This window comes from Pygocentrus nattereri, chromosome 17 (assembly GCF_015220715.1).
Source record: "Pygocentrus nattereri isolate fPygNat1 chromosome 17, fPygNat1.pri, whole genome shotgun sequence".
Lineage (NCBI taxonomy): Eukaryota > Metazoa > Chordata > Actinopteri > Characiformes > Serrasalmidae > Pygocentrus > Pygocentrus nattereri.
Genome location: NC_051227.1, coordinates 2,039,212 through 2,063,624, shown reverse-complemented (window position 1 = coordinate 2,063,624; position 24,413 = coordinate 2,039,212). Strand labels below are relative to the sequence as shown.

General features: G+C 41.1%; 1 protein-coding gene across 1 annotated transcript in view; it reads right to left on the bottom strand.

Moving 5' to 3' along the window:
• The window catches only part of zgc:172282 (leucine-rich repeat and fibronectin type III domain-containing protein 1-like protein), a 158,273-nt gene extending 134,279 nt beyond the window's left edge, over positions 1 to 23,994 (bottom strand). The window contains exon 1 of the mRNA XM_017708869.2: positions 23,045 to 23,994. The gene's annotated coding sequence lies outside the window, so the exon portion shown is untranslated. The remainder of the gene's footprint in view (positions 1 to 23,044) is intronic.
• Positions 23,995 to 24,413: the final 419 nt, after the last annotated feature.

Below are 24,413 nucleotides of genomic sequence, written 5' to 3'. Positions count from 1 at the left end.
CAAAGAACATACAAAGAACGGCAGAAGCAGATGAAATGTTGCATTTCAGAATGTCTTACTCAAAGCTGAGACCTTAATCCAATAGGAATGTTGAGGCAGAACCTAAGGTGTGGCATTCATGCAAGAAAGCCCACCAACAAAACACAGTTAAAGCAGTTCTGTGAGGAGAAATAGATTCCTCCAAGTCAAGCTGCAGGACTGATCAACAGTTACCAACAGGAACCATTTGGTTGAAGCGAGCAGGGCCTGGGTTCGATTCCCCGACCGGGTGACCGGGGTCCTCTCTGTGTGGAGTTTGCATGTTCTCCTCGTGTCTGCGTGGGTTTCCTCCGGGTTCTCCGGTTTCCTCCCACAGTCCAAAGACATGCAGTCAGGCCGATTGGGCATGCTACATTACCCCTGGGTGTGAATGTGTGTGTGTGTGTGTCTGTCTGTTTGCCCTGCGATGGACTGGCGACCTGTCCAGGGTGTATCCTGCCTTCCACCCAAAGACCGCTGGGATAGGCTCCAGCATCCCCCCACGACCCTGACGGAGAAGCGGCTTAGAAAATGGATAAGATGGTCGGGCAGTGATACAGGATTGGATGTCCTACATTTCTCTTGTGCATTATACTTTTCCATAACTCTTATGTTGTGAAACATGTTGTTTCATGTCCCAAAAACAGTCATAATTCATTTGCACATGACTATTTTCCAACCTCCCTTTATCCCTCAGAATTAACCTGGCTGTTGTTGTTATTATGCCTTTAAGACTGATATAAATCTCTATCTCTATATATACACTATGATATGAATCTAAATTCAAAAAGCTGAAATGCTTATTATAATTTCAACATGAACAGGTGGCATATAGGCTTCTTTACAGCCTGCTTTAGGCTGCGTTGGTGGATATATGTAAACGCAAACACATTCAAAAAATGGTATATTTGCAGCTTAGTTTTCTTATGTGGTCTGTATGGGTGGTTACGTCAATGGAACTTTTTAACAATGTTTTCATACTTTGCCAAACTCTTTTTTGCATACAAATGAGAATTGTGGTTTTCCATGATATGAACCATTTTTTTTATTAAAAGTTTGCAAAAAGAATATAAAAAATGAAATAATAAAATAAGGTGGCTGATCTGACATCCAATCAACAACTATGTGGGTTTTGCTGTTACCATGCACTTGTTGCAGTTTATGGGCTCTCTATGATTGGAGTAAATCTTATGATACATGCAGTTGGTAAGTGTTCTAAAAGTACTGGTGATACCCATGATATATTCAGAAATGTGTAATTTAGCAACACAGTGCTGAATGTAGTATGCCAGACTGCAAGTTCACAAGATATGCATTGTTATGCCAAATGTCCCCACTTTCAGCATTCAGTGTGGGAAATCATTTAAACTGCAGCTCTTGCCGTTTATTGAACTCTTCAATATAGTCCTGATTAATTCTTCTTCATATTAAAAAAAGAGGTTTTTATATAAAACAATAAAACAGTTCTTGTGTATTTTTAAACCCATATGAAAGGAAAATGTATGTGTATCTCCTTAAATCCAAAATATATGTACAATATATGTTATTATATGGGATGGCTTAGCACTGAACTTCCAAATATATCTACTGAACATCAACATATAATTGCAAAAATGACCTATTCGAGAACAAGAAAACAAATCTAACAATTGGAAAAAAAAATAAACTAATAAAATAAGATGGTTGGTCTAATTAAAAATGGCCTGACATCCAATCAACTACTATGCAGTTTTATTAACATAGCCACAGCCTGTCCTGCTGCTTTGGTAATGAAAGAGCACTCATTCAAAGCTCTATGTTTTCCACGTCTTCTTTTGTGCCGATGGCACAATATGCAATGGTGTTACCATGTAATGGTAATTGTTGACTATTATACACCAATCAGGCATAACATTCTGACCACCTCCTTGTTTCTACGCTCATTGTCCATTTTATCAGCTTCACTTACTGTATAGCCACACATTGTAGTTCTACAGTTACAGACTGTGGTCCGTCTGTTTCTCTGATACTTTGTTAGCCCCCTTTTACCCTGTTCTTCAGTGGTCAAGACCCTTGGTGTCACTGTGTCCACTTACTGTCCACTCTATTAGACACTCATACCCTGTCAGTCCTCCTTGTAGATGTAAAGCCAGAGATGACCGCTCATCTGCTGCTGCACAGTTTGTGTTGGTCATCCTCTAGTCCTTCATCAGTGGTCACAGGACGCTGTTGGCTGGGTATTTTTGGTTGGTGGACTATTCTCAGTCCAGCAGTGATGCTGAGGTGTTTAAAAAGTCCAGCAGCACTGCTGTGTCTGATCCACTCAGACAGGGGCAACACAAACTAACACACCACCACCACTTCAGTGTTACTGCAGTGCTGAGAATGATCCACCACCCAAATAGTACCTGGTCTGTGAGGGTCCATGGGGGTCCTGACCACTGAAGAACAGGGTAACAGAGTATCAGAGAAACAGATGGACTACAGTCTGTAACTGTAGAACTACAGAGTGCAGCTATACGGTCAGTGGAGCTGATAAAGTGGACAATGAGCGTAGAAACGAGGAGTCATAATGTTATGCCTGATTGGTGTATATTAATATGTATTTTTGCGATAAATGTAGATACATGAAATGGTGTCTCTTCTTTTCAAACTGGACAAATGTACTTGACATTTTTTCACTTTCACTCACACAAACTACACAAAAGAATAAGGCCGTCTTAAAACTTCTGTAAAAGGCCACAAAATAGTTATGTAAATCAGAGTTGTGGAAACTACAGAAAGCATCTCAAGGTGTTTTGGGGCATATCTGCATTTTGCACAGATCTGCAGAGCAATGGTGATGCTGGAAGCAGAAACAGAGGGCAGGAAGAAGGAGATTACTCCAGACAGCCTCTGTCTATCTGTGGCTTTTCACAGAAAGTCACACAACACCTAGGCGCCATGACGGCCCTCGATGGCGCTCCGGACTAGATGGGTGTCGAGGGATGACGATACGAGTCAGATCCGAGCGCGGCTCATCTCTGCTCAAACACCATCGCCACCGCATCGCTTCCCCTTTGATCAGCCAATGGAAGCAGCCCACCCTCCTCCCCAAAAGCTCGGCTGCACGAGAGAGCCTTTGAAATCCAACAGCGACAACAATGGCAAGCGAGCGACGTGACAGGGCGACACGTAGCTCCACCGTAAAGTTTGAGTGGAGGAAGAAAAGCACTCATGACACTTTGCTACATGAAGGGAATGAGACATGGGGAACAAAAAGAGAAGTCTACTTTAAAGCTCTTCTCACCCTCGCACGAATCTCAGTGGATAAGGCCTAAAGAAGGAGGAAAGAAAAGATATACACTTTTGGCATTGAGTGAGGTGTTGAGAGTTAGATGCCATTCTTTGAGAGCAGTAGGCTGGAGCTGGATGCTTCAAAGCGGGCATTAGAGATGGTGTTCATCTTATAATTCACTATTCCACTGGCGACAGTAGGGTGCAGCACACCGACGGCGTGATGATGGGCAATATCACCACCTGCTCCATGATTTACTGCCAAACTTACAGCAGTGAAGAAAATGGTGCACAAAATACATCCAGAACAATGAAAGCAATAGCATAGCCTTTTGACCAGGGACAGTCTTTTGTGACCATGTATAGTCATGTAGAGTAGCAGTCATTTTCATATAAATATTAAGTGGTCTGGCCAATCATTTTAATCATATCTTTGTATATTATTTAAAGGAATCGAATGTAATAATGTTTTTGTAACCATACAAACGAGCGTACGACATATAAAACTGTGTTTTAACAATTTGTGACTGAAACAGTCCCTTTAAATAGCTTTTCAGTCCCTTTTAAACAGCAAAGGTAATTAAACTGATGGCCGAGTGGTAGTTTTTGCTGGCTTTGCTGGTCAGAATTTCTGCAAGATTCACAGGATGTGAAATATGTGGCTAAAACATAACTAAAAATCAAATAAATGAGTAAAAAACGTAGGATCGTTAAGACGTGTGATACATCTTACGATAACAATAAAACTTGTAGCTTATAACGCTTGTGATAATACCTGTGTGGCACCTTTAGAGGGAGACTGTTCCAATTCCAGTTCAGCCAACCTGTCCTCTGTCTCTGTACGCCAGCATGTAAGCTAGAACAGCAGTTTTAGTTTCATCGGTTTGTACAGATGTGGTTACAGAGGCACTAGAAAGCTAATGCTAACATTATAACCACGTGTGCCGAACCACAGTCTCGTTTTCGTTCACTTGTAAATTAACCAGTGAACTTGCAACTCCATCCACTTTGAATTTGCCACTAAATATATAAAAAAAGAAATCATTAAATCCACACTCACTCTTCACTACTTGCATGAATAAAGCATGTCCTGATCATATGATGCCTCGGTGAGCTAATCTGCTAGTCAGTGTACTTCTGTTTTTATTTATTTATTTATTTATTTATTTGAGCATAACATACAAACATTTGTGAGTATTCGCTTTGTCTGGCTGTAAACTTGGTGTAGATGGGTGCGTGTGGTGTACCGCCTTTTTTGTTGCTGTTGTTGCCGTGCATCTTTAGTATGCAAACTAGCCAGCTAGCAGGGGAAAGTGGTATAGTTGCATTAACAATTATGTCTAAGAGATGCGTTAGTGTATAACCTAAAGCCCAGCAAATCCAATGCTATGGTTTTGAAATTTTAACAACTTCAAAGCACTTTTCTGCTGCCGAAGTCAAAACTTGTTTTCATTTGATCCCCCTCCACAGGCTCTTCTAACCCCCTTCACTTCAGCTAATAAGGTAATGGAACAGCCTTAAGGTGGCCTCAGGGATTCCCCCAAGGGGTAGTGAGGCAGGGGGTCAATTCCAAAAGTGACGATTCTTCAACTCCAACATGAGTCAAAATGCTTGGAGTTGACGCTTTGACTCTGAAGACTACGTGTTTTTCATCATGATTGGCTCAAGGGACGTTTTAGGGAGCGTGTAATGCAGGAAAGAGCCTGAGCTTGAGTAATGGGAGTTTCATTTCCAGTCTTTATATGCCAAACCCTAATATGCCAACACTGTTCACCAGACACTGTAAGACGCAAAATGTTTTCGACATGTCTGTCTCTACACTGCACCCCTCTGCACTCTATTATGGAAAACCAAACCATTTTCTTCATGGTAAAGTGAATCACTCAAATTTTCTTCATGTACATTAAGCAGATTAAGCAGATATTTTACATAGAAGTGATTTACAAACATAAAAATACACTTATTTATATTCATTAGAAGCAAGCTAATTTGGTTAAACCCAAAACTGATTTAATTGAATTGTATAAGACCGGTTAGATATTTCCACTAAATCTTATTAGGAGGCACAGCTCACGTGCAGGCAACGCATCAATGACCAGGAAATTGCTTCAGCTGGCATGGTGGACACGAAATGGCTCTTTTTCCTTTTACAGTCTCCTGCCATCCTTTGTTACAAAATTAAAAATACCTTTTTAATGCCTTTTTTTTGCTCTGAACTAATTTTGATGATGTCATGATTGATTTCGTAGCTGGTTAACTCAGGTGGGTTTTGAGGGTTGGTTGAATTCATAATAATTCTAATATGTTGTCACTAATTCCTGGAGAGGCTGACATAAGGAAATATATTCCGAATTTAACATAAGAAGTTATATTAATGTTCACAATTGTATAACAAGTCTCTTGTCCCAAATGCCCCCCCCCCCCCCCAAAAAAAAACCTCTTGGTATGGATAAAAAAAAAAATACAGTTCACAAAACAGTAAAACAATAATTTATAAATAATACATACAAATAAACACCAAAGAAGAACCTTTATTTTGCTTAAAACCTTGGAGATTGCCTTGCTGAATAATATATTTAATGAGAATAATGCATTTCTAGGTCGCTTCACCAGAGACTGAGATCAAACAGTATCTCCCCAATCATGGAAAAACTGCAGAGTGCCTTCTCCTCTTTATTTGCTGACACAATTCCAAAACCAACATCAGAATTCCCTTCATAATCATATTTCTCTTTATCTTTTCAACATGAATGTGTTCGATATCAATGCACTGATGGGACACAGTGTGATGACAGATTGTAGATCCAGATTTCTCAGTATCCTAGCCATCCTTCACACTCAGGGGTAGGCCACACAGATGTGACACTTTGTGAAATGTGGCTCCATTCAGCCAGAAACTGCCCAGAACAATTATGTGACGTGGCTACTGCGCTCTGCAGCACATCTGAAATGTTGCCAGGTACGTCCATTTGAGAGCAGACGAGGACAGACAATCCAAACTGTTTGTTCTCCGACTAAATTGCATTATGATGGCGAACCATTAACTGAAAAAAAGCTAGAAGTTAACAAAAACAAGCTGTTCCCTGTTTCTAACAGAGCCAGTGGAGTCACTGGCTTTAAAGACTGAATGGCCAACTGGTTTTTAGATTAAAGGGCAATTCCACCATTTTTTTAATTTTTAAAAGTTGAATGACTAAGATGTAAACAAAGTCATTAAGAGGCAATTGGTGTGAAGAGATCCTAGAGAAATGGACCGAGTCACAATTGTTCATTGGAAGAAACATTTGACGCCTCTAATAGCCTCAAAAAATCCACTGCCTGAGGCCTGAGACGTTGTTTCATAATAGTTTTGAGAAAAAAAATTGGACTGGAGAAAAAAAAACAACACTTTTAAACATCCATCCATTCATAGTACAGAGGGATAAGCAGGGAATTGTGAGGCTAAATAGTCTTTTTTTCATGTTTACAGTATTTTACCGTTATTATTATTATTACACATTAACACTCAGAATGTGTAGGTTTACTGGTGGTTCTCAATAGTAAATAAAATGGTCATATTATTTCCATTAGAATTGTACAGTATGGAAGAACTTATGGAAGTCCAACAATATGCTTTACTAGCAAGAGGCACCAGTGTATTTGGTAGATAGTCAGCTGGTTGTGCACTGATGTAGTTCTAACCCTATACAGAAGGTGTTCTGTGTTCAGTGCTGTAATCTGTTGAATTTCCCCTCATTGTTGTAGTAAAATTAATATTGAAATTGGTGTTCAGAGGGTTAGCTAGATGTGTTCTCTTAGAAGGTGAAAAAGAAGATTAGTCAGACTAATTTGCGTGAAACATTTCCTACAAGGCTTTGTCAAAAATATAGTCACTGTGCAATATTCTGTACAAAAGTGTGGGCCACCCTCTTCATACTACCACACTAATATTTCCCCAGAGGTAGTCGATGTAAAGGCATCTATGTAATGTTCTGTTAAATACATGTTTCTGCTTTTCGACTGATGAGTAACTCAACAGCAGTTCTGACTGGAAATTCAATAAATAAAGTGCTTTTGCAAAGTACTATATTATGCAGATGACCTATTATTTAGCATAATTGTAAGCGTAAGATCTCCTTATCTTTTAACCTTTAGATACGGCAATAAAGAATATACATGTGCTGGGAAATCGCTACATTCCCATTGCTGTGATCACTATAAATTCAATCACTACATTTTCTACATAACTGAAAAAGCACCATTTCATATGCAAGCCTTCATTATGTCTTGATGTGTTCTGTGTCCATTAACACATTTTTTGCATGTCCCTTTGATCTCTGTGAGTGTGCAAACTGGCTACAAGCAGTTCATAGTGTAGTGCTTATTGGCTTTGAATTAAAAGGTCATTCTGAATGAGTGTATTCTTTTAAATGCATCATCGTCTTTATTCCAGCTAATTTGAGCTAAAAAAAAAAATGGAATAATTTCTGCGCACAGAGGTTTCTTCCTTAACAGCCACTTCAAAATGAATGAAATTACAACGTATCTTAGTTGTTCATTAACTCCCGAATGAAACCCCATATTCACACTGGTAAACACATGGAGCAGTACGCACTTTCCCAAATTGTGAAATTAATATTTATGGATTGGCTTTTCAAAGTAGCAGGGAGAGGCACTTGCGAATCAGCCTATTTCATCCTGTAAAAGCTTCAGCTCGGGCTGAATTACCTCGGCTAGCGATGCAGAATCCCTGTGCTCGTCTCCATCAGACTGATACTGCTGTAACTCTGCCTGTAATGTAAATGCCATGGCTGACTAGCAACCTCAAGATGCACTATAACACTGAATGATGTGGCTATGAAACTAACGCAGTGAAGCTGATCTATGTACATTACGATCGCATACAACAGAACTGGCTGGGGTCAAAGATATACAACAAACATTAGAAAAGAAAAGGTAGGACTCAAATAATGACTCTGACTTTGATGATTATCATATGTATTTTCCTTTCTGCACAAATTCTAGGTCAGAATTAAAATCATTAGTTGACATTTCATTAGGAATTTTCTGCACAGAGTAATTCCAGGTGCGCAAATGCTACTCCCTGATCTCTGAGCCATGACCTAGAAAGTTCTCCAGAGACTCTGAGCCTGACCAGGTGCATCAGGCAGTGTGTTGCAGTGCTGAGAGAAGCACGCATGCCTGGGAGTGCAACATGGATATTTTACTCTCAGCCAATGCATGCATGCAGACATGGCTTTCATTCTATAGCGGTGGTTATTTGCTGCACACCAATGACCACCTACGCACCCATGTCTAGAATCTAGAAATATTATCTGTAAGACTAAGACTAAGACTAAGACTAAGTGACCCTTATTAGTCCCACAACGGGGACATTTCACCTCCGCATTTAACTCATCCATGAAGTGAAACACCACATACACACTAGTGAGCACACACACACTAGGGGGCAGTGAGCACACTTGCCCGGAGCGGTGGGCAGCCCAATCCGCAGCGCCCGGGGAGCAGTTGGGGGTTAGGTGTCTTGCTCAAGGACACCTCAGTCATGTGCTGTCGGCTCTGGGGATCGAACCGGCGACCTTCCGGTCATGAGGCTGGATCCCTGACCTTCAGCCCACAACTTATTACTACAAATGACTAATGTTGAATATTTGTTCTCAAATAGGTTCACGGTAAATTGTCTAGTCTCATTTTTTCTATGATATGTGGTCACAGAAGAGCTAGCTGACCTACAGACTTCAGAAGCATAACTAGAAATGTAAAATGTGAGATTAACCAATAATTAGGAACAGTGGAATTAACCAATCACAGCGTTTCCAATGGATGGGACCAATTTCACCCCAAAAAAATTACTCTTTGCCACCTGGAAGATCTATAGACATCATTGACTGCAAGTATAACCAGTGAGTTTTAGTCAGATTTTAGAAATGGAAAACAGTAGCAGCTCTGTGCCAGAACTGTTGACTAAATGGGTCACTTTAAAACTGCTGTATACAAGATAAAATACATTTTAATATGTTACAAGCTACAAATAAAACAATGGATGTGTTCTACAAGCATCAAATGTCAAATTTGGTTAAATTGGTTACATTTTTAGTCGAAAACTAAAAATAAGTTTCTTGTATAATAGTTTGAATTTGCACGGCAATATCACATTGTTTACATTTAGAGCTTCACTTATACTGAAAAGGAAAGCTCCACCCTTGGGATCCACTAAAGATGTACTGTCACAGTATCACAGCCGAATCGTTTCAGGGTTTAAGCACCTCTGGAGTGCTTGAGTTTTGGCCAGAGCTGTTTGCTGGTAATCCTGGTCAGGCCAGAAAGAGCAGGGTTTTAGGGGCACCAAAAGCAGAGAGACATTTTAAAGTGTTATAGGAAACTTTAAAAAGAGATATTTCAGCAGTTGTGCATGTGCTTAATCTTGCATTAAATTGTGTGATCAGTATTAAGTCATCAGGCCCGACAGGATATGATTTAAGAGCCTTCTCCTTCTTTATCCAGATTTCCTTCGCTGCAGTGCTCCTTTCATCTGTACATTGATATTAAATTGCTCTTTGAACTTGTTGTTTTGTTTTGTTTCTGCTTCAGTAAATCAGCCATGCACTGGGTCTTTTGTGGAAGTAAGTCATTACATGTTCTACCAAAACAACATAGCTATAAACCAAAGTATTTACCATTAATCCATGTAGTTTCTCCAGAAGTATAGAAGAACTATTTCCTGAATGGCTCCCAGTGTGTCCCATGATTGTGAGGTCTTTCGGTCCACACAAAGGTAGCAACACACACGCACATACACACTCCATCATCAGTCTCTGACCTGTCCATAAAGCCAGAGCTTGGGATTGCACCCTCTTCTTCACCCCTAAAACAAACATCTGGACATTCATATATGTGCACAAGTAGATCTGACCCAGTTGTGAAGCGGTGCTGCTGGATGTGTGTATAGATTCCATAATCTCGCGCTTCTGCAGCAAGCAGATGGCCACCGAGAAGATTTCTATTTATACAGTTTGGAGCAGAATGGAGCAAAGCTCAGCCAGAGAGATATACAAGCACAGTGAGAGAGAGAGAGAAAGACAGAAAGAGAAAGGGGTGGGGGAGTGAGAGGTTGGGGGGGTTGGAAGGCTAGCGTGTGTGAGGCTGTCCTGTGTAGTGGAGGGTCATGGTTGATTGAGTCCATCACCACTGAGAGTGCAGCCTGATCCTCCAGTGTCAGGAGAGGAAGCTTGATAAACACACTTCTCTTGGCACAGCAGCTACGTAGCAGCACACACACACACGCACACACACACACGCACGCACACACACACACACACACACACACACGCGCGCACACACTGTACAACGAAAATGCTGCAGATTTTGAGCACTACCAGTCGGCAACTACGAGTGCTTCTTTAGCTACACTAGTGATATTGTCTGCCATCATGCCAGATTGAACAGTATATACAGTGCAGGTATAATATGTGTACATTTCTAAATGTCACTAAGGCTAGCTCCACTTATACCATGGATGTTTCTGAACATTGGGGCTTGGAGGTGACCCCAAAAAGAGTACATTTTCCAGGTCCAAGAATTCTAGACTAGACAGCTCATCAGAAAAATGTGCCTTCTAACACACACAGCAGTAGATTCCAATTATTGTGTGACTAAAACTCTTGGAATTTTTCATTCTGGGAATCGAACAGCCCCGCTGAACAAAAGTGACACCATGTTTGCTCCACCAGTCGTATCATTTTGAATGCAAGAATGACAAAGAATTGAGGTTTCATTCATTCTGATCTGGACAAAAACTGCAATACATTCTATGATAATCAATATTTACAAAATGCGTCGTTCCAGTCCTAAAATCGGATTGTGAAATGATCTAATTCATATCAATGCGCCAAGTCACTTAAAACCATTGTGCTATGAATGGACTATGTTACGCTAATCTCATGGAGCACTTAGTATATTGATAGATGAAGTGAAAATCTAGCTTTGTCGAAACATTTGGGCTAAAGTGCAGCAGGCCAAACCGGCTCAAAGAAAATGCTAAACTGCTCCATTAAAACCTCCTTTCATTTTCAATATTAGGCTTTAAATTGAAGCATTTAATAGATTTACTATAACACAACTGACAACTGCGATGTAAAATTTACTTTACACTCACTTCCATGCTGCAAATGTCTTCGGTTTCAGTAAAAAGGCCTAAATAGTATAAACAGTTCCATCAAGAATGCAAGTCTGCTATGTTTGTAGAACAACCATATTGGCAACAATAGTATACTCCAGTTGTACCACATTTATTGGTGGAAGAATTCTTTGTTGCAATTATTATCAATTAAATATTCATTGAAAACGCATGTGTTAGCATAGTTTGTATTGTCACCATTTCAGGAAAGCAAAAAGCCACCTAAACCTTGCATTATAGTGATTTTACTATGGGAAAGGGGATTTTAGGCACTCCGCTTCACATGCCTAAGCTCCTTATTCATGATAAGATTATTTGTCTAGGCAGACAACCGAATGCATGAGTCTAACATTATATCACCTATGTATTCCACTGTTACTGAAACATACGACTTTGTGTGCTTTGCATTAAAATAATGCAATTCATACATTAATACAGTTAGTTCTTTTAAAACACAAGTGTCCAAAAACAACACTGAGGCCCTTTATAGTGCAACACAAATCTTGAGTCCCACTGACATTTTACAGTTCAGTCCATATGTAATTGGACACATGACCTCCAGCACATATGATTTGAAACAAAACAATAATTGTGGGATTACAGTGCAAAATATCAGCTTTAATCCTCTGCAATTTGAGGTTATTTATACCTATATTGAGTGAACTATAAAGAAATCATAACCCTTTTAATGCATAGTCCTACCATTTCAGAAGACCATGAGTAATTTGCCAGATTAGCATAATCTTAAATAAAATAATCACATTTAGTACATGGTTGCAAATCCTCTGGAATGGATGATTGCCTTAGGCCTGCGAACCACAGACACCACCAGATGCTGGATGTCTTCCTTGCTCATGTTCTGCCAGGCCTGTCACACAGCTGTTTTTTCCTTTGCCTTAAGCCTTCTCTGCAGTAAGTTAAATTCATGCTCTGTGAATGGATTTAGGTGGGGTGACCTAAGAGTTGGCCAGGCAAGGACATTCCAGTTTTTTACCCTGGAAAACTTCATAGTTGGTTTATATTGAGTCTTGCTGTAAACAGCTGTTTGACATTTCATGTACTTTTTCCAAACTGTAACCTTGCCTTTCTGTTCTTGAGGTTTAGCTTACTTTTTGTTTTATCTGTCTCTATTTGATTTGTTATGATGGCCAGCTTTACTGGCACTGACCATTCTTGACAACAGCAAAAGATGCAAATGCCACCGTTAATATTAATTCTAGGCCTTTCATTGCTGTTCTTTTACATGAACTAATGATGTAAGGACACAGCAAAAACTGAAAACAGCTACCTGTCCAGTTATTCTTGGTCCATTAAAGCCAACCCAAGGTCAAAATTGACCTGTTTTTTAACTTTGTTAGTTCATATTGCTGGTCATATTAAGTATGCTTCACACATATTCCACAACAGTTAGTTCTGACTGGCTGAGAAGCATTCCAGCAACATTGTCATTTCAGATAACAGCATTTCTTTTTACTCTAAGCACTGTTTACTACCTGGTTTGCAGCTAACTATTAGTACATTTCTACTTTACCACATACAAAAGCAGAAAATAAATGTATTAGATCATTTTTCTATGACGATATTTGACCCGCAGAATCGTTTGGTCGGATTCTGAAGAGTGTGACAGCAGAACTGCATCAAATTCCAAACATGTCGTTGCCCTATAAGCAAGCTTTTCAGTTGGCAGCTGTGATGACAGAGCTAAACAAACAGGTATAAGCTTGAAATAAACAATTCAGCAAATAAGGGCTGTGAAATTGTTTACATATGATGACATTCAGGTTAATCTGGCTTGCACTGAAGTATTGAAAATGCTGGGCTGAATCTAATATTGTGACGGTGTTATGGCTTAACCCAAAATCAATCAAATCGACTGTAGTCTGAGAGTGGCTTCCTTCAATTCCTTCAGTAAGATTTTTAGTAGGCTAAAAGAAAGAGACTCTTTCTATACTACCAGTGATTTGATGTGGCTTTTGCCTTCTTTTACCTAAATGCATGGGGGATACAACTGAAGTAAATGCACACTGTATATAAGCATCTTTTATTTTACGCTACTGACTATAAACTGCAATCATTACCTCCATCTCTTCATCTAATGGCAGCTATTGTCTTATGAAGTGGGGGGGGGTACACCTAATTCGGTAATTTTGAATCGATTGTGTTCGAGGTACTTAGGCATAAAAGTAAAACCTGATTTTTGGTTTAAATGAACAAAAAATATTCAATTCAAACCTTAAAAATACTCAAAAACGTCTGCCAACGATGGGAACTCAAGTCAGCGACTCAGACTTCAGTTTGCATTTCACTCTTTGTTTGCTGGTTCACTTAGGTTGCATGACTGAGAGGCAACCTGACTCAGACCCCTCCTTAACTGACTTGCGCAGTAAATGCAGTGTATAAAGTACAGAGATCATTTTAAAAGGATGATTAGCACGTAGCTTGTACAGCAAACATGCTAGTGGGACTTAAGACATGACTCTACTATAAACTCCAAAGGCTCAAGACACAATTCCGACTCAAACCCTCGGAATCGCAGTGATTCAAGGTTTGACTTGGACTCAAACCTCAGTGACTCAAGACACGACTTGGACTCGAACCCCAGTGACTCGAGACTGAGCTCTGACTCAAACCCCAGTGACTTGAGAGTCAGTTTTAACTTGAACCGCAGTGACTTTGGACTCGAATCTGACTCAAAGCCCAGTGACTCAGGACTCAAATCGGCCTCAAGCCCTAGTAGTGTCTTGTGAACCTTTCAGACATCTGCCCCGCATTCTCTAACGCAAAATAAATACAAATTATTGAAATGCAATGAAGTTTTGCTTGTTGTACATTAGAGATTGTTTAACTCTTCTACAGATAATGCTGTATCACAGATTAATTAAGCAGTGCAACAGTTTAAAGGCAGCCCCAGCATCACTCAGGCAGCAGTAGTTGGGACTGTAACGTGGCAGACTCTGAAAGGTCTCAGTTCCAGTGACATTCACCCATCCAGGTACAGACACAGAGAGACAGTGGGGTTCAGTCATCCTTCAAAGGGCAGATAGGCAGTGATGGTGTCCCACAGAGCTGGATCTGTTCCCCAGCAGGAAACTCCAGAATGGATTAGAAAAGGCTTCGCCTGCAATTTGACAGCCTGAAGCCCCAGATCAATAGAGAGTCTCTAAGCAGAGAAGGAATATGCAAAATGTAAAAAAAAAGGAAAGAAGGAAAAAAAAGTGTTTTTTATTTTTTTATAGAAACATATTAAAGTGAAGTGGTCATATCTGAGCTGAGAAAGCCCTCTTATGCACTTTTTAGGGCACAAAGTACAACAAAAACTCCTTTGATTCTGCTGATTGCAGCGTTAAAACCTTAGGGAGTGCTCAGATTACTGTAAAATACGTTTCTCTGAGAGATCTCAAATTTCATGATTTTTTCCATGATGATGTTGATCAATTCAGTGATACTGGTATTTAAGATACATGGTTTTAAATAGTGTGTCTAATTGCCTAAAGCTTTTGCACAGTACTGTACGTAGAACTGGAATACAATTTTGGATGTTTTCCCCCACTTTAGTCAGTATCCGTTCCACCCACTAGGTAGGCCACCTCCTATCTCGCAATGCGACCAAGTTGGGAGGGTCCAGCATGAGCTTCCACCAAAATATGAAGCTATCTATGCAGCTTTTCAAACAACTAATCAAACTTCATTGAATAGCTCAACACTAACGCTAATTGGCTCGCATCATGCTAAGTGATGGCAGAGAGGAAGGGCTATTCCACTCACCTAGCAAGAACAAGGCCAGTTATGCAGTGTTGAACTCCTAGCCACAGATGGCCTTGGCTATTTTTAATCTGCTGATAAAAAGGCCAATGCTTAGTTGCACCACTCGCAAGATTCTTGGATGCTGTGTTTGAATAGTTCAATACTCATGCGGATCCATTGTTTTTCCCTAATGATAGTAGTGATCAATGACTGTTTGTCAAACACAGTAGCTTTGCATGTGCATCTCTTACTCCACAGTACACAGCCTATATAAAGTCTATAGAAAGAAGAGGTGTCGAGATGATGGCTGTGAAACTGCCATTTTAAAGAGACTCTTGTCATTTTAATGAGAGGTGGTGTGCTGCAGTCCTTTTTATTTATACTAATACCTTGTTGGGAGGGGCAAGGAGGGGTGGGGGCGACTCAATAAATCCCAGGATGCTCCAAATGTGAAATAGATGAAGGCGTAGCAACTGCTGTGACAAAACCCTGGGCTAAACACATTAGCCTGAAAGGCCAGCGGGCTTAAGTGATGTCCACACACCTATACAAGTGCCATTGATTTTGCTAAGGTGTGAAATCCTTAAACAGCCTATCGACATGCATTTCTACCCTCTTCTACCTCCTATTCACTGGGCTTATTCATCATACTGTGTGTGTGTGTGTGTGTGTGTGTGCGTGCAGGTGGGGGAAGGGGGTGTTGGCTCACATCACACTTCAGAGTGCACTCCCACTTTCTAATAGTTAGGGATCAATTGGTAAATTACATGCCTGCTGATTGGGAGCTCCATTGCTGAAAGTCAACAGCGGAGTGTCACGATGAAAAGTGCCAAGTGTGCTTGTGAAGGGGTGGCTGGTGGAGTGGAGCCCTTGGGGGAGGGGGGAGAGAAGGGAGAGTGATAGGACTAGCTGTGCACAGGGTAATGCTGGGTGAAATTTCTACATGATAATATACTAATATGTTCTTGAATCAAAGTACGCAGCAATATTTAAAATAGCATTAATGCAGTTACTGAGCCTGTGCTTATCACCAAATGATGAAATGAATATATATATATATATATATATATATATATATATATATATATATATGGCTGTCCTATAATAATAATAATAATAACTAGAATGACAAAGCCATTGCTATGAACTCCCAGGTGGTTGCTAAAATGTCATTTGTGGCACTTAGATTTGAACTTTCTCAACCATTTTCCTATAGAAAAAAAACGTTTGAACAAATGCTATACTAAAACTGTCCCAAACGCAAATTATTCCCATATAGGATCTATAATCCTGCAAAGTATCATGCTTCTCACTCAAAACCTGCAACATCTAAAAGTGGTACAAAAAAAACATACATGATAAAACAAATACATAATAGCAATAATGATAAAACTAGTTAGACTTAGAAATAAAATGAGGCCTATTAAAATGTGAAAGTAATAATAATGACAAAGTGAGTTTATTGGGACAATTTCATTCGCTTTTATAGCGGGATACTCCCCACCCCTAACTGCACATAATACACAGAGGCTAATACAGTGGTCCAATTAGCCACAAGCTTCAGCCGGAACGGAGGTCTAAGAGTAATTACAGCCCCCACTCATCACTGCTTCTCATTAATATACTACTGTGGACCCCAAGAGGAGGGACATCCTCTCTCTCTCTCTCTCTCTCTCTCTCTCTCTCTCTCTCACACACACACACACACACACACACACACAATCTCCCCTCCCGCCCCAATCATCTCTAAGTACCACTTTGCACCATTGCAGTCTTACCGATTCGCCCTCGACTCAGACTGGAGTGTGTGATCGTACCACATGCCACAAAATATGACAGCCTGTTTGAAAAGGTCAGCGGAACTGTTACATCCTGAGAAAGGTGCACGCTGTCAGATTCCTCGCGTGGATGTACTGGCGGGTTGAGCTGCTCATGATGGATGGCAGAGTAAGGGAACAGGAAAAAAGCAAACCTGAAATCCTGTAATCTTCCAACAAGCACTGCTGGACTAACCTGCTTTTGGGACTTCTGTCTGTCAGTAATGGACTGACGTATTGTGAGGTATGACTTCAGAGGTGAATGGGATTTTATAATCTTTAATTGCTTGATTCTGCAATTTCCCTCTGGGATCAATAAAGTACTCTGATTCTGATTCTGATGATATACAATATGCACTTTTCCAAATGAAAATTCCTTGAACATAAAATTTCTAAATTCAGTTAGTATCGTGTATTCAGTAGACGCATTATACCAGCACATTACACCAGCAGGGGCGCACTGAATCATTTCCCGAAAAATCGAAATCAAATGGAACCACTGTGTAGTCAGAGACGTCTATGATAATTTGGTACACTCTCATGCAAAACGTTTGAACATCCCTGGTCAAATCATATATTCTGTTGATTTTCTAAGTGAAAATAAGTGAATACATCGTCCATGTGGAACAATCTTAAATAAGGCATTTTATGCACTTTTAATTTGGCTGGGTTTAACATATTGGACAAATATAAAATGTATGCTAAATTCAGCAAGTAAACAGTAATTTAATTTGTATTTAATCTATTTAATGTGTTCTTTTTAGAGGATTTGTTGACTTATTTTCACTTATATATATATATATATATTTAAAAAAACGTTATTTGACCTGGGACAACCAAACTATTCTATACGACTGAATATGTTGAGGGACTTGCAACCTGCCACATTCACAACCAAACTTAAAAATAACCTAAACTGTATCAAAGATGCTTTTTCTTGGCTCTGAATTATTTGAAAGCCAAAGCTGTTATGTTACAATATAATTTACGCATTATGAACTCAAGTTCATGTGCAAGTGGAAGAGCAAAGCTTCTATAAATGCCTCTGCATTTATAGGAGCTTTGCTCTGTCACTCATGCATGAACGCTCGTTAACCCATGACATCCTCCACCGAGTCTGTGATTTTCATGCACTGATATGCTTTTATTCCCTGTTTGACTTTTTATCCCCTTAAACTGCAGGTGTATCATTCAGTTTTTAATCTCAAGACTCGCCACTATGAATTATTCAGTACCTGCTATGAAACTAATATGTAAGTTATGTAGTTATACGAGTATAGAATTGACGTGGACCTACATAGCATAGAGTTTAAAAGGTTAGTTTCATGTGTGGCTGCTCCTGAGCACCTGAGCAGTGGTGGACAGTTACTAAGTAAATGTAATTCGTTATTGTACTTAAGTACTTTTTTAGTGTATTCGTACTTTATTGAAGTATTTCCATTTTCAGTGACTTTTCACTTTCGCGCCATTTCAAAGTAAAATATCTTACTTTTTACTCCACTACATTCTGCAAAATCTGTTGTTCCTTTTGGTTTATGGATGTATAAAAACATAGCATGTCAAAAGGAAAGAAGCATGATGAAAGAACACCGATCAGAGCACAGAGAGCACTTCGTTTTGAGCTTGTTTTGACCTGTTGTACATACCGACCAATGACAGTGCAACAGTGTAAAAGTTTCCTACGTAAATGATGTAAGAAACTCCAGACTCTAACCAAACTTTGTGTAAATAGACCACAGTATAAACATACGTACACATATGCAGTTGTGGCTGGCATGTTTCCTTTTTCTGAACTGATACAAACACTATTTCATTTTATAGTAAATTCAATTTGTCGAGTATATATTTATGAACAGAGGCCTACATTTGCAATATAATAAAGGAAAACACATTTGTGAGCCTGTGTTCAAAACAAGTTTTGTTTTTTAAATGTAAACTTGTTACAAAATGATAATAAGACATTAGAGCCATAATTAACGTTGGAGTACTTTCACTTTTGATACATTTGAAGGCAAATACTTTTGTACTTTTATTCAAGTGGAGGTCTAAAGGGAGGAACGTCTACTTTTAAGGGAGCATTTTTTTTTACCTTGGGTATTTCTAATTTAACTCAAGTACATGATTTGTATCCTTTGTCCACCACTTCTCCTGAGTGTTCTATCCGTTTGGCAGTGCTTTTCTAAAGAAATTGCAGAAAACTGAAAACCTTTGTCAGCAATGGGTGCAGTAGCTGAATTCACTAGTTAGTTGTGATCAGAAACTTATCTACGTATAATGTCACAGAAAATGGAGTTACTAACTGAGGAAATGACTGAGGTTTGTGAGGAGGACCATATCTGAAGTTCATCCCCCCTCTAGTCTAAAATTTGTCTACATTGACGTTTTTCAACCCTCCACGGTTCCATTTCCATCACTTAGCCTTACCCCTCTGTTTGGCACATCTAGGGGTAAGGTTGTCCTGATTGTTGTTGAGATGGAGGGGTAGGGTGAAGTGTTAGGGCTACATGGCCCTTCAAACGGACATTTTTCAGAGGTGCACTACTAAGTTCAGCTTCATATCACAGAAGAATTCTTGGTGGCAATAATGAATCATTGTAATCTCCCTCTTTGAAGACGTATGATGCCCTAAATGTATTTAAACAGTGAGGAGCTGAACTTTACCCTCCTCTGCTGTCACTGCAAGCTGGCAGGGTCGCCTGCACAGCAGCGCTAGTAGCTGTTAATGAAGTGATGTGGTTTTTTGTTTGTGCTTTTTTTTATTCAGTGACTCGTTTGATTGATTGATGTGTAAAACTAAAGTTGTGAACGAATCGCGAGCACCCATGCTTTTCAATCTCCTTCCGATAAACGGCAAATGTCAGTGTGATATACCGTTATTCCTATAGTTTGGAGACAAAGCAGGAAAACCTTGTCTCGTCTGTTTACGTAAAAGTCGCTGACGACAACTGATGACGTTTCCAGTTCTTGAAGGGTCGTCCCATTTCATAGGGGGAAGATTTTCAAGTTTCAAGGGGGAGGGTTACACAAGGAGTAGGGGTAAAAATAAGAAATGGATTTGGGAATTGGGCCTTAGTCCCATCTCTGTTGATCAAGAGAGTGGGTGGTGGAAGGGATTGGTTCAGCCTTCTAGCTCATGCAGACACCGCCCAGAACTCCAGCCCCCAAGTTCCCCCTCATACAGTCACAGAGCCTGTCCTTATAATATCAAAGCCATGATCTGAACTTGTAATGAATACTTTGGGTTATTCTGATGGAATTCTCCTTTAACAAACTCCATTGTAAGGATCTTTAGGGAAGCAAAAGTAGCCACCATTCCACAGCACCACTCCAAAGATGGGATCCTTCATGGGATCTTTATTTTTAAGAGCGTTTGTCAGACACAGGAGGCCTTTAGAAATCTGATCCGTGCACCAACTAATAAACTGCACTGCAACTATCATTTCACACATTTTGCTGCCAGATGGCTGACTGATAATGGCATAAGTTGGCATAAAATACGTCTGAGAAAGTCGACAAACCTCTTAAACTGTGAGTCATGCCGGACGGGCGCAATCCACAACTCTGAATTCTAGTAAACTCTTTCATTGAGTTCAATATTTACTTAATAACTTCTTGAGTGTGCCATTTGCAGCCCTGTGAGTGTTTCTGCTGTTCATTTGACACCCCAAAAGCTCTAGAAACACTGACTAAAAACAGTGTGTAGTCTTTCAAGTCAATCTAATCCAAAATCACTTTCCACTCCAGACAGCGCTCGGGTGCAGCATGATAAGATGGAGAAAATGTTCCTTTCTCTGCTGCTAAAAGACCAGACAGCCCACCCAAACCAGTAGTCATGGTTAAATGACACCATCTTTGAGCAGATGGTCTGTACATGCCTCCATTACTGCTTTATGGTGGATTGTTCCAGAAGATTCTTCAGTGGGTTTTTATAGGATGCCAAGCAAATGCACCACAATATGAATGAAATAAATGGGACTGTAATTTTAATGTCTGATGCTCAATGCTGTTAGATTCTTATGTCAGGTTATGTAGATCTCTCATCTTTAAGGGCTCATATTCTACATTTTTCTTGCATTTTATTTCCTCCCAGTGAGATCCTTTGATAGTATTCATGAGGTTGTATGCATCACAAGCAGTCGTAATACATTTTGCACGACCACTCTCCAAGCTCTGTTTGTCCCTCAGAAATAAGCAGGCTGTTTTTTGTTACTGTGCCTTTAAGGCTGGTATATGTAACTAATCTCTGGGCTGATTGGCTGCCCTGTATTCACTGAAAGGCAGTCCAGGCTGAAACACTGCGTATAACTTCAGTGTGACTGTGCAGAGCTAAACTACTGTAGGCTGAATAGCTGGATATTTGTAAATGTGTTTTTTTGTGCCATCGCAAAAATCAGGAACTTCACCTGTTTTATGTTATAGGCTCTTAAATGCAAAGGTTCCTACACAGTTCCTAGCTTGGACATCTACAGAAAACCTTTAAAACAATACGTCACAGTAGCTCATGCCATTCACAACAATGATCTTTGGAACAATCTACCAAAAGTGGTTCTTTTTTGGAATCTATGGCAGATTTATTATTAAGAGTGTACGCTCAATAAGCGGTCCATCGTTAAGACAATGGTTATATATAGAACCTGATGACTCAAAGAACCATACCAGTGATAGATGGCTGTTTCTTCTTTATGATGGAAAACCTGTTCTATACAGCACCAAAAAGGCATTTGACCGTTTTTGGATACTATACAGAATCCTTTTTGCTAAGAGTAAATTCATGGGCTTACTACTCCAATCATGCTGAGCTGATGTTTATCATCTGGGGGGGGGGGAATAAAATACATGGATCATTTAGCACAGCCTAGTCTGTCTGATCTAACACGACCTGTTGTTAATCTCAGCACAAACCACGTCAGCCTCGACGAGGGACTAAAGAGGAGAAACATCTGCTTTGCTAGCAGTAACAAGGGGGGAATGATCAGCTATCAAATAACCACCTGCACCCTTCAGAAGCTTTTCGTTTCGAGGCTCCTGGAACGAGTAAGAGCAGACACGGCGACTGCAGGCGCACCAAGGCCCCCTACCTGTGGTGAAAAATAAGACATTTTTAGCACTGCAGCCTGACATTCAACCCCCCCCCCCCCTCCTCTTGGAAACAAAGAGGAGACAGGCAGGTGAGTATCTGGAAAGGGAAAATGCCCCAGTGGGAGCGTCCCAGTGTTTACACAAGAATACCGGGAATTACACTAAACCGAATTCGGTTGCCTTGTGACGTCACAACGCCTAACACGGGCTAATTAAAGGCAAAACAGCAGCAGTGAGTTTCTATGCTGAGAGCTCGCGACCTGCAGAGACAGTTCAGCGCCTGGCCGCGGTGTCCTGCCTTGGTCACGTACGCTAACTGACTGCTCCTTGACCTTCTGCACGAGTCTACACGTCTGAGGGCGAGGCTGAGTTTGACACCCGTGGAACTAATGAGCAGCGAGAATGCTCTCCATTCTCTAACCTAAACCTGCCCCATCCTTCTCCTCTTCACCTGCTCCACACTACAGCCGCAGATCCACCCGAGCACTGACCAACACATTTCCCAGAGGAAGCTCCCATCGACAAAAGGGACGAACACCTCGTAACCTTTCTGGTGGACCCCTCGTTCCGTGCCGCTGTAGGAGCAGACCCCGGAGCGCCGAGCAGAACTTAGCTATCAGCTATCAGGTTCATGCCGGCTTTTTTTTGGGGGGGGGGGGGGGGGGGGGGGGGGTTGTTCGCTCTCGCTGCAGCATCGCTGACCGTTACTCAGCATTCCGGGGCGTTTTAACACACCCCAGGGCGCAGCTGTTTCCACGCAAGCCCGAGAAACTTCGCTCTTCCAGCGCTATTAACCAGCTAGCGACACCATCCCTCCTTGAAAGTCAAGGGATCCACGTGTTGTGCCATTTTAAGTCAAAGTCAGCGAGGCGAAACGCAAAGCGTGGAGTTCTTTCCCTCCAAACTAAAGAGCTGCGCGAAGCTCGCTGTGAAGCAGACAAGCGGACAGATTTACCTGCTTTGTCCAAGAAGTTGCGGCGGTGCTGTGATCCTGATCTCGGAGGACACGAGGACCCGTTTAAATCGATATTAAAGCCAGAAGGAGAGAGCGCCTCCAAAGTGCCATCGGTCCAAACTCCACCGGCTGGAGTGCAGCGACGGCTCTCTGTCTCATCAGCCGGCTCGGACTTGGCGTCTTAGTGCGTAAATCAGTGCCTCCCTTAGTCCCTTAGCCTCAGCGCGGTACTTCCAACGAGCTGTAGTCTCGTCTCCTTTTCTTAAAGGTGTTATTTATGAATATTTAAATAAACAAATCAACAGATATTCAGTGGCACTCCTAATCTGCTTTCAAACCTTACTTCCCATCCATCCCGGTGCCCTGCCCTTCCCAGGTGCGGCGGCGAGCCGAACGCTTCTCACTTTCAGCAAGTACTGGAGAGCAGCGCACATCCATCTTTCGCGGAGAAATCAAATCCCTCCGAGCTGTACATCCTCGAACAGGAGCGTGCGTGAAAACGATCCCCGCGGCACGGCGCGTCGCAGCGAAAGTAGGCACGGCATGTCTGGCCGCTGTAGAGCAACGCCGAGCAGTGGGCGTTTTATAGGGATAGGCTTGCGCTGGCTTGCATTTCTCCGCTCACTGCCAACAACGATGCCTCCTTCAGCACCACTGTGTCGTCTACAGGCAGGATACGTAGGCAGGACCAATGTCAGCACGCAGACAATTAAAGTGAAACTGCTGGAAAACTGATTCTTAGATCCAGAAAAAAAAGAAAACGTTAAAACTCCTTTAAAGCCTTTAGGGACGCGTGGCTATAAATAAGCCGCTGCTGCTTCTGCTTCATTCATTGCACAGCCAAAGTCACGTGTGTCCCTTTCCGACAGGGACGGTGCGAGAAAAGTACTCTGTAATCTGACAAACAAAGTGGTGAACAGGCAGACTGAATTTCAGCACCACGGACAGCGACTGAGCCCCACTCTCAGCAGCTCACGGCGGTTTCTATTGGTAAAAAAAAAAAAAACCTCTAAGCCTCTAACACAGCGGCTCAAGCAGCCAAAGGCATGTCTCCCACTATCCCTTTTCACCGCTCTAAGCAGTTTGCTCGTCTCCATCTTGATCTCATTTTCAGGATGACTGCTCTTGGCTGCTCAGCGTCTTACCATAGCGAGATATTGCCGTAGCGTAATTGAAGGCTGGGCTAAACTTGGAGATCACCCCATTCTGGACCATGTAAATCCATTAGATCCGGAGAGTGGATCTGTTAAGCATAATAACATGCGAGCTCCATGTACTTTCACTGTGTAGGTTTTGCCCACAGCCCTGCGACTCTCACAGACTTTAATGTTCGCTTGGCATTCCACCAACGTAGTTCAGATCTAAAACC